This window comes from Equus quagga, chromosome 18 (genome assembly GCF_021613505.1).
Source record: "Equus quagga isolate Etosha38 chromosome 18, UCLA_HA_Equagga_1.0, whole genome shotgun sequence".
Taxonomy (NCBI): domain Eukaryota; kingdom Metazoa; phylum Chordata; class Mammalia; order Perissodactyla; family Equidae; genus Equus; species Equus quagga.
Genome location: NC_060284.1, coordinates 27,873,324 through 27,884,482, shown reverse-complemented (window position 1 = coordinate 27,884,482; position 11,159 = coordinate 27,873,324). Strand labels below are relative to the sequence as shown.

The 11,159-nt window shown below is 37.8% G+C and overlaps 1 pseudogene; it reads left to right on the top strand.

The window, feature by feature from the left end:
* The first annotated feature begins 546 nt into the window (after positions 1-546).
* LOC124229833 (60S ribosomal protein L17-like) lies at positions 547-1,100 on the top strand (annotated as a pseudogene).
* The last annotated feature ends 10,059 nt before the right edge of the window (positions 1,101-11,159 follow it).

The following is an 11,159-nucleotide window of genomic DNA, read 5'->3' as shown; positions in this document are numbered from 1 at the left end:
GGTGATACCAGAGCAGCATTTAGTCTAGGGTTTATTTCTCCACTACTGAAGCAAAACTCTTGAGAATTCTACCTGATGCCCTGAAAGTGATGAGATTTTCCACTCTCCCTGGTGGGAACAGAAACTATTCTTGGAGCTGTCTGAGCTCTGATTACTCCCTCCAATTATTTCAGCTGGTTCTTTCCCTGGCTTTGTGTAGTTTCCTCACATATATTCACTGATTATTACTTATCTGATAATCTGAGGAGAATCCTTTGCAGATTTCAAAAGTTCACTCTGTGCAGCTCCCTCCTCTCTAGCTTTCTTAGTCTCCCCAGATTCATAACTCTGTCTCTTCAACTCAGAGTGACTGCTGGACTCTGCCTCAGTTCTCCCTCTCTGGGCCATGGCCTGGAAACTCTCCAAGTAATAATCTGGGGCAAGCGTAGGGTTCACTGTGTCTTTCTCCTCTCTCAGGAATCATTGTCCATTGTTGCCTGATGTCCAATATCTTGAAAGTTCTTGTTCCATGTTCTTCCTGTAAGCAGCCCACAGTGATCTCTGAAAATGGTTCACTATTTACTTAAGCCAGAAAATCCACAAAATCACGCAAATGAAGAGGTTTGAATCTTTGTGTTTACTTTAAGAACACCCAAGAAACTGCTCAAGCCATCAAGGGTACGGACATCCAAAAAGCCACCAAGTATCTGAAAGATGTTGCTCTGCAGAAGCAACATGTGCCATTCTGTTGTCATAGTGGTGGAGTTAGCCAAACAGCGGGGCTGGACACAGGGTCAGCGGCCTAAAAAGAGTGCTGAGGTTTTGCCGCACATACTTAAAAATGCAGAGAGAAATGCTGAGCTTAAGGGTTTAAGTGCAGATTTTCTGGTCATTGAGCACATCCAGGTGAACAAAGCCCCCAAGATGCACAGCCGTACTAACAGAACTAAACTCATGGTTCGATTAATCCATATATGAGCTCCCCTTGCCATGCAGATGATCCTTACTGAAACAGCACAAATGTTCCTAAACCACAAGAAGAGATTGCACAGAAGAAAAAGATATCCCGGAAGAAAGTGAAGAAACAAAAAGTTATGGACCAGGGAGTAAATTCTGCATAAAATAAATGCAAATAAAAGTAAAAAGAAAAACAAAAAACTGTTGCTGGAGGCATCACAATCCCTGACTTCAAAATGTGCTACAAAGCCATAGTGATCAAAACATCATGGTACTGGTACAAAAACAGACACACAGGTTAATGGAACAAAACTGAAAGCCCAGAAATAAAACCGCATGTATATGGACAGCTAATCTTCAATAAAGGTGCTTAAGAACATACAATGGAGAAAAGACAGAATCTTCAATAAATGGTTGGGAAAACTGGACGGCCACAGGCAAAAGAATGAAAGTAGACCGTTATCTCACGCTGAACACAAAAGTAAACTCAAAATGGATCAAAGACTTGAAGATAAGTCCTGAAACCATAAAACTCCTGGAAGGTAATGTAGGTAGTACACTTCTTGACATTGAACTTCAAAGGATCTTTTCGAATACCATGTCTTCTCAGGCAAGGGAAATAAAAGAAAAAATAAACAAGTGGGAGTTCATCAGTCTAAAGAGCTTCTGCAAGGCAAAAGAAACTAGGATCAAAACAAAAAGACAACCCACCAATTGGGAGAAAATATTTGCAAATCATATATCTGTTAAGGGGTTAACCTCCGCAATATATGAGGAACTCACACAACTGAACAACAAAAAAACAAACAGCCCGATCGAAAAATAGACAGAGGATATGAACACACATTTTTCCAAAGAAGATATACAGATGGCCAATAAACACATGAAAAAATGTTCAACATCACTAATCATCAGGGAAATGCAAATCAAAACCACACTAAGATACTACCTTATTCCTGTTAAAATGGTTCTAATCACTAAGACTAAAAATAACAAATGTTGTAGAGAGTGTGGAGAAAAGGGAACTCTCTCACACTGCTGGTGGGAATGCAAACTGGTGCAGCCACTGTGGAAAACAGTTAAGGGAGATTCCTCAAAAAACTAAAAATAGAACTACCATATGATCCAGCTGTCCCACTACTGGGTATCTACCCAAACAACTTGAAATCAACAATCTAAAATAACGTATGTGCCCCTATGTTCATTGTAGCACTATTCACAATAGCCAAGACACAGAAACAATCCAAGTGCCCATCAGCTGATGATTGGATAAAGAAAATGTGGTATATATATACACAAGGAAATACTACTCAGCCATAAAAAGACAAAATCATTCCATTTGCAACAACATGGATGGACCTAGAGGGAATTGTGCTAAGCGAAATAAGCCAGACTGAGAAAGACAAACACCAGATGATTTCACTCATATGTGGAATGTAAACAAGCACATGGACAAAGAAAACAACTCAGTTACCAGGGGAAGGGTGGGGTGGGCACAAGGGGTGAAGGGGAGCACTTATGTGGTGACAGACAAGAAATAATGTACAAGTGAAATTTCACAATGAGGTCAACTATTATGAACTCAAAAATAAAGCACGTTAACAACAACAACAACAAAAACTTGTTTCATATATTTTGTCTGGCTTTTCAGTTATTTTAGGCAGGAGGATAAATCTAGCTCTTGTTACTCCATTTTGACCAGAAGAGAAAGTGCAGTTTGCTTATGTTTTTAGGATTTATGATTCTATGTTCATGAGTAAGACTAGCTTATCATATCCATTTCTTCTACTTTCTTTGCAAGGTCATGCTATCTTGAGTAAGTTGTGATAAATATCATTTTTCTGGGAGTTGTCCTTTTTCGTTAAATTTAAAAATGTGCTTACAGTGTTCTGAATACCGTCTTCTTATATTTTCAATGTCTACAGCATCTGTAATTACATTCCCTCTTTTATTACAATTATTTCTTATTATTGGCTTCTTTTTCACTTGGTCAGTCTCACCAGAGGTTTCTCAGTTCTATTAGTCATTTGAAAGAACCAATTTTTGGCTTTGTTGATTCTATTTTATACTTATTTTCTATTTCATTAATTTCTACTCTCACCTTTACAATTTCCATCTTTCTGCTTTTTAAGATTTATTTTGCTCTTCATTTTCTGACTTTCAAGGGTGGATGTTTAGCGCATTCATTTGCAGCGTTTCTTCTTTTTAAATATATCCACTGGTGGGTGTAGACCTAAGCCCCACTTAGCTGTGCCCCCACAAGTTTCGAGACATAGTACTGTTGCTATAATTCCGTTCAAAATGTTTCTGAAATTTCCACTGTTTCTTCTCTGACCTATGAGCTAATTAGAAATGTATTTTACTTTCAAATCATATAGGAATTCTTTGAGGTGTCTTTTTATTATTTATTTCTAACTTACAAGTTTTATGATCAGGGAACATGGATTATATGATACCGGTCTTTGGAAATGTGCTAAGATTTGCCTTATGGCCCACTACCTGGTCACTTTTTGTAAATGTATGTGCTGGAAAAGAACGTGATTTCTTCCATGGGTAGGTGTTGTATTATACATATATGCATTAGTTGAAGTTTGTTAACTGATTATTCAAATATTCTGTATACTGTCTGCTTTTTAATTGTTTGATCTATCAAATGCTAAGAGAAGTGTGTGACTGTCTCTCGCAAGGGAAGTAGATTTCTCTTTCTTCTTGCAGTCTCGTAAATTTTACCTGTAAAGGGTTGCCTTGTGTACTTCTGAGCTTCACCTGAGCATGGATTGAGCAATCATCTGCAATGTTCTATGGAAGAAAAGCAGAACCACCACAGCAGGCACTGTAGGTGGATACTGGCAACATGAACAGATCTAGGAAGACATCGGCCACACTGGTTCAGCTGCACTGAAATCAGGTGGGCTGAGGAGATGTGGTTCAGGGCACCAGAACCTCACTGTATTACACTGTACTATATTACACATTAAATCCACTTCAATACTGACTCTTCAAGATGATGGGTCATTGCATCTTTAAAAAGAATACCTAAACAGGAGTTAGTAGAACATGTTATAATTTAAGTGCTAATATAATTTAATTTATAATGTCATAATAAAATTTAATAGATGAATTGATATTCATTCTCTCCCCCCTCTACCATCCAATCTAGGTTTTCCTCACTCTTCTAGCAATTTGCTAGAATAACTCAGACTTTTCACTCCTGACGGGTCTGAGCCCTTGATTAACATGCCCATTCTAGGCTATAGATGCTGCAATTACCCGTTCACTGTTCACTGGCCTGGAAGCACCAAGAGATGCTCTAGAGAATTCCCTAAATTCTAGACTTGGTCTTTGTCTCCATCATATAAACATAACCCTTGCTACTTATGATAAAATGGGGTTGATCATCCTCACTCGTATAGTAACCTTTTTTTTTTTTCTTGGTTAGTCCACTGGCGTGAGGAGTCCAAAGTAACCAGACAATATTTGCAGTATTAGATTCAGTGGAATGAGTACTATGTCTCTGGGGATAGCACTCCTCTCACCCAGCACCCTAGAATGCAGAAATTTTAATCCAACAAACCTAGAATTGTGGGAATGGAAAGCATAAATTCTGCAGTGGCTTACTGGCGATGGTGAGAGGGAGAGGTTAATCCCACCTCTGCACTGTAGCTTCTGGACCCGTATATTCTAGCTACCAAGGCTAGAGGAAAATATATCAGCCAATGCATATACTGCCTCCCAGAGGACGGTGCTCCATTGAAGGGTGTCCTCAAGCTGGTGCCTTAGCTGACTGTTTAAGAGACCATTCTAATGTCCTATTAGTTTGGTTGCTTCTCGGTCATGTATATGATATAAATGATGGATCCTGTGATCACTTGCACATTGGTGCACCTCCTTAGCCATAGAATGGGACCCTTGGCCCAAAGTGATGTTATGTGGAATCCAATGTTGATAAATCAGACACTCTCTAAGTCCTGAGACAGTGGGGCTGGTGGAAGTATTGTGAGCAGGGAAGGCAAACACACACATGGAGTAGTTATTAATTCCAAAAAGGATGGATGTAATCAGCCTACCACCAGAGGGCTAGATGATCTTTTTGAGGGATTGCACCATCTCAAGGGCCCAGCATTGGTATATGCTGCTGACAAGTTGCACATTCAGCAGTAACTAGATCAATTTTGGTGAGAGGGAGTCCAGGGATAGACTCCATCTCTTCACCATGTCTTCTCCATTCAGGGGCCCATTCCACAGGCATTGGGGTGGCTGAGAAGAAGACACTGGGTGTTATCCACCTGATTTACCTTGTTAATTGAGTTGTGGAGTGTCTCCTCTATACTGGATGTTCTCTGGTGGGCAATGACATGAGAACACGAAGATCTACACATTTTGCACGCATTCTCGTAGGTCCATCTACATGGCTTTTCTTCAGACTTCCTTGTCTCCAATTTTCTATTATTGATCCTTCCAAGGCCCCTTGCCAACTCTAATGCCATTTGTCACTGTCTAGGAGTCCATGTATATTCTTACCTCAGGCTGCTTCAAAGTTGATATCCAGGTTCTTCTCACAGTTCTGCCCACTTAGAAGATTTCCCCTCATCACTGCTGTAGTTTAGCATGATTCCATATTTGGCTCGTGCAATATATTGAGTGAATTCATCTTTGAACCAAGTCCAATATAGACCATCCCCCCAATAAAACCATGTGGGTGTGAGCTAAAGGAGATGTGTTCCTGCGAAAGAGATAGGTGACGTGGGGGTCTAGATCACTTTTTTAGGTAGCTTGCTTGTGCCCTCTGGAGCTCCCCAGGCCTGGTTTCTAATGGATTATTTCTATCGTATAATAGATTACTGCTAAACTAGCTCCTAATGGATAGCTCTTGTCACATAGTCACTTGATGTCTCATGGACAAGTGCTCAACAGCATGTCAGGAGATGCTTTCAAAAAGAATGTAGATCTCTTCCAAAAAGAATGTCCTTGCTACAGAACCCTAGAAGTCTGTGCTGCAGCTCTCCTATTGGGGCGTTTGAGAGATCGCTCTTACTGTTTTATCTACCACAGATACTCTGATACCAAGGGGTCTGCTAAATCATCTGATCTGAGCAGCACGGCAATTTGCACTGCAGCCTGGACCTACAGCAGAGCCATCCTCACTCAAAACTCACAGCCTTCAAATTCCCCAATAAATGGTTTGGAACAGTATATACTGTTTCCAAATCCAAATAGGCCCATCAAGCGTGTGCCTCCTTCCTAGTGGTAGGGAGAGCAAGGTATAATAACTTGTCCTTTACTTAGAAGGGTTGTTCCATCATTCCCGAGGCCACTGATCCTTTAAAATGTCAATGATATGGCAGGTATCTAATCTTTATAGAACCTATCTTTCACTCTCTGGCAAGTATGTATCTTACATCATCAAGAGTATCTGTCATTTCCTGCTTGCCAGTATACTGATGAGTATATCATCAATATACTATATATACAATATCATGGATCAGCATAATGGTTTTATGGAATGTCAAGATGATCAAGACCACTGCAGATGATTTTGACAAAATGCAGGAGAGTTAATGTAGACCCAAGAGAAAACAGTTTTTATGTACTGCTGACTCTCCTATTCAAAAGCAGCCTGCTTTTGATCCTTTTTGCTTATGAGAGTTGAAAGAATGCCTTTGTGGATCAACAGCTGCATATCGAGTGCCAAGCTATGCTGATCTATTCAAGTGAAGATACCACCCCCTGGCATAGCAGCCATTTGGTTAATTTTAGTTAAAAATCATCTGCTACAAACCGTCTGGGATCACACACGTGAAGTGAATAAGGACAATGCAGCCTTTAAGTTGCTGTGCCGGCACTAATCTCTCTAAGTCCTAGGTTGCAGTACTGCTTCTACTAATAAATTACCACGTGCCAGGTATTATTCTAAGAGTATTGACTTGTTTAATACTCATAATAACCATTTGAGGTAGGTACCATTATTCTATTTTATAATTGAGGAACCAAAGGCACAGAGAGATTAAGTAACTTGCCCAAAGTGACATAGTAAATTAGTGGCAGAGCCAGGCTCTGAACTGGTCCAGAAGTAATCTGGTTCCAGAGCCCACACTCTTGACCCCCCAGCACCACACTTCCTCAGTGACAGGAGTGATTGTCTATTGAGCACTTACTCTATTCAGGTAGTACACTAGTATTTCATGTGCTTTATCTGGTTTTATCCTCGCCATAAGTTTCTGAGGTAGAGGTAGCTGTTGCTTCTATTTTACTTTTTTTTTTTTGAGGAAGATTATCCCTGAGCTAACATCTGCCACCAATCCTCCTCTTTTTGCTGAGGAAGACTGGCCCTGAGCTAACATCTGTGCCCATCTTCCTCTACTTTATATGTGGGACGCTTACCACAGCATGGCTCACCAAGCAGTGCCATGTCCGCACCCGGGATCCGAACTGGTGAACCCCAGGCCACCAAAGCGGAACGTGCGAACTTAACCACTGCACCACCAGGCCGGCCCCACTTCTATTTTACCTTTAAGGAGACTGAAGTTCAGTTATTCAATAACTAGCTCAAATCACGTGCTTATAAAAGTAGAGAAACCAGGATCAAACCTAGATCTGGGTGATCTTAAGGCCCATTTCTCGTTTTTAAATATCTCATTTTTTATTATTGATGTGGAATTTCTGAACGGTGAAATTTGGCTATTGTAAGCATATAATTCAATGAATTTTGACAAGTGTATACACCTGTGAAACAAACAACCTAGTCAAGACAGAATATTTCTATTATCTCAGAAAGTGTCCTGTCCCTTTTCACTCAATTCCCCACCCCTGAAAGACAACCACTGTTCTGATTTCTATTATTATACATTGGTTTTGTCTGTTCTTAAAATTCATATAAATAGAATCATATAGTATTTACTTTTGTGTATTCATTCCGTTTTTGAGATTTAGTCTGTTACTGTGTACAATAGTAGTTTATTCTTTTTTATAGTATTTAAATGTGTGAATAATACATTTTTCTAATGATGGACATTTGAGCTTTTCCAGTCTTTGGATATAGATGACAAAAGGTACTATGCACATTAATGTACAAGTCTTTTTGTGGACATATATTTTCCTTTCTTTTGGCTGAATACCTGGTAGTGCGATTGTTGGATCATGCAGTGGATGTATGCACAATATTAAAAGGAACTGCCAAGCAATTTTCCAGTGTGATTCCAGATGCTCCACATCGTTTGATGTTGTCAGTCATTTTAATATTAGCTATTCTAATGGGTATCCCATTGTGGTTTTTATTTTCATTTTCCTGATGACTAAAGATGTTGAACACTTTTAAGAGTGCACATGACGGTTCACATAAATTATTCTGTGAAGTGTCTGTTTACGTCTTTTACCTATTTTCAAACTGAGATGTTTGTCTTTTTATTTTTTACTTATAGTGAGTTCTTTACGAATTGTCAATGCAAGTTCTCTGCCCTATATATTTATAGCTTTCATTCTGTAGTGTGCCTTTTGATTCTTTTTTTTGTGTGAGGAAGATTGGCCCTGAGCTAACATCTGTTACCAATCTTCCTCTTTTTCCTCATTTTGCTTGAGAAAGATTGTAGCTGAGCTAACACTTGTACCAATGCTCCTCTATTTTATGCGGGATGCTGCCACAGCATGGCTTGATGAATGGTGCTAGGTCCACACCTGGGATCCAAACCCACAAACCCCAGGCCACTGAAGCAGAGTGTGAGACCTTAACCACTACACTACCAGGTGTGCCTCCCTTTTCATTTTCTTAATGATGACTTTTGAGAAAAGTTTTAAAATTTTGATCAAGTCCAGTTAATAAACCTTTTCTTTTATAGTTAGTGCTTTTTGAGTCCTAAGAAATCCCTACCTACTCCAAGGTCATGAAGTTATTCTCCTGTTTCTTCTAGAATCTGTATAGTTTTAGCTTTTACATTTAGGTCTGTGATCCACTCTGACTTAATTTTAAAATTTAATATGAGGTAGGGATTGAGGTTCTTTTTCTCCCTATGTTTTTCCAACTGTTCCATCATTATTTGTTGAAGACTTTCCCCTCAACATTGAATTACTTTGGTGCCTTGCTGAAAATCAATATATATCTCTACATATTATATATGTAAATTATATTAAATCATACATAACATATAAATATATAATCTGCTTTGTTCCATTGATATATTTATGAACATTTTGGTTCTGTTGATATTGTAACATTGTAATAATTCACGAAATCAAGTAGTGTAAGTCCTGCAACTTTGTTCTTTTTGGAGATTATTTCTTGGTCCTTGGCATTTCCAGTTAAATGTTAGAATCAGCTTGTCAATTTCTTCAGAAAAAAACCTATTGGGATTCTGTTTGGGTTTGCATTGAATCTATAGATCAATTTGGGAGAGAACTGACATCATAGCAATATTGAATACCATGAACGTGGTATATATCTCTATCTTTTTAAATCTTTGTCTTGGCAGTGTTTTATACTTTTTAGCATACAGGTCTTCATGTCTTATATTAAATTTATTCCTAGGTAGGTTTATGTTTTTGATGCTGTTGTAAATATTAAAAAATTTTTATTTTCCTACTGTTCATTACAAGAAATATACTTAATTATTGCATATTGACCTACATCCTGTGAGCTTGCTAAACTCACTTATTAGTTTTAGTAGTTTGAAAATTCCTTAGGATTTTCTACAGATATAATTATGTCATCTGTGGATAAAGATTTACTTCTTCCTTTATAATCTGTTTGCCTTTTATTTATTCTCGCCATATTGTACTGTAAGTACCTCCAGTATAACACTGAAGAGATGAGAGCAGACATTTTGTCTTGTCCTTGATCTCAGGGGAGAAAGTATTAATTTTTAGACCATTTACTATGATGTTAGCCATACATTTTTCAAAGATTTCCTTCATCAGGATGAGGATGATCCCTGTATCCCTAATTTGCTGAGTTTTTATCATAATTGGGTTTTGAACTTTGTCAAAAGCTTTTTCTGCATCGTTTGAGATGATTACATGTTTTTTCTCCTTTATTTTGCTTATTCTGTGAATTACATTCATTTATTTTGAAATATTAAGCCAACCTTGATTTGCTGGGATACGATCCCCTTGGTAATTATGTAACATTCTTTTTATATCTCTGGATTTGGCTTGCTAATATTTTGTTGAGAATTTTTGTCTATGTTAGAAGTCAACAAACTTTTTCTGTAAAAGACCAAATAGTAAATATTTTAGGCTTTGTAGCCATACAATCTCTGTTGCAACTATTCAGTTCTGCTGCTTTAGTGCAAAGCGGCCACAGACAATATCTAATCAAACTTTATTTTCAAAAACAAGGGCAGGCAAGCCAGATCTGGCCTGAGGGCGGTAGTTTGCTGACTTATAGTCTATGTTCATAAGGGATACCTTCTTCTCATGGAATGTTCTTGTTAGATTATTATCTTGGCCTCATAAAATGATCTGTGAACTTTTCCCTTCTCTATTTTCTGAAAGAGTTTCTGTAAGATTAACATTACTTCTACATTAAATGTTCGCTAGACTTCACTAGTAAAAATATTTGGGCATGAAGTATTCTTCACGGGAATGTCCAACTACAAGCACAGTTCCTTTTACAGATAAAAGGATTCAGATTTTAATGCATCTGTGTTAGTCTGGTAAGTTGTGTTGTTCAAGGTATTATTCCATTTCATCAAAGTTGTCAAGTTTAACAGCATAAATGTGTTCTTAACATTCCCTAATCACATTTTTAAATGTCTGTGGGATCTATAGTCACAGCCAGTCCCTCTCTCATTCTAACTACTGGTTATTTGTATTCTCCTCTCTTGATCGGCCTCCCTAGATCAATTAATTTTATTAATATTTTCAATGAATCAACTTTTAGCGGTGCTAATTTTTTGTTTTCTGTATTGCTGATTTCTGTTTTTTCATTTTCTCCCTTCTTTTTATTTACTTTAGGTTTGATTTGCTCTTCTTTAATTCTTAGCTTCTTAAGGTGGAAATTTTAGACCATTGATTTTAAACCTTTTTTCTTTACAAATGTTAAGCATTTAAAGCCACAAGTTTCCTTCCAATTACTGCTTCAGCTGCATTTCACAAATTTTAACTTTTGTGTCTTTATTATCAATCAATTAAAGATAATATCTAAATTTCCTTTTTATACATTCTTTGACCCAAAGTTTATACTGCAAGGTTGTTTAATTTTCAGATATTTTTCTAGATCTTCTAGATATGTT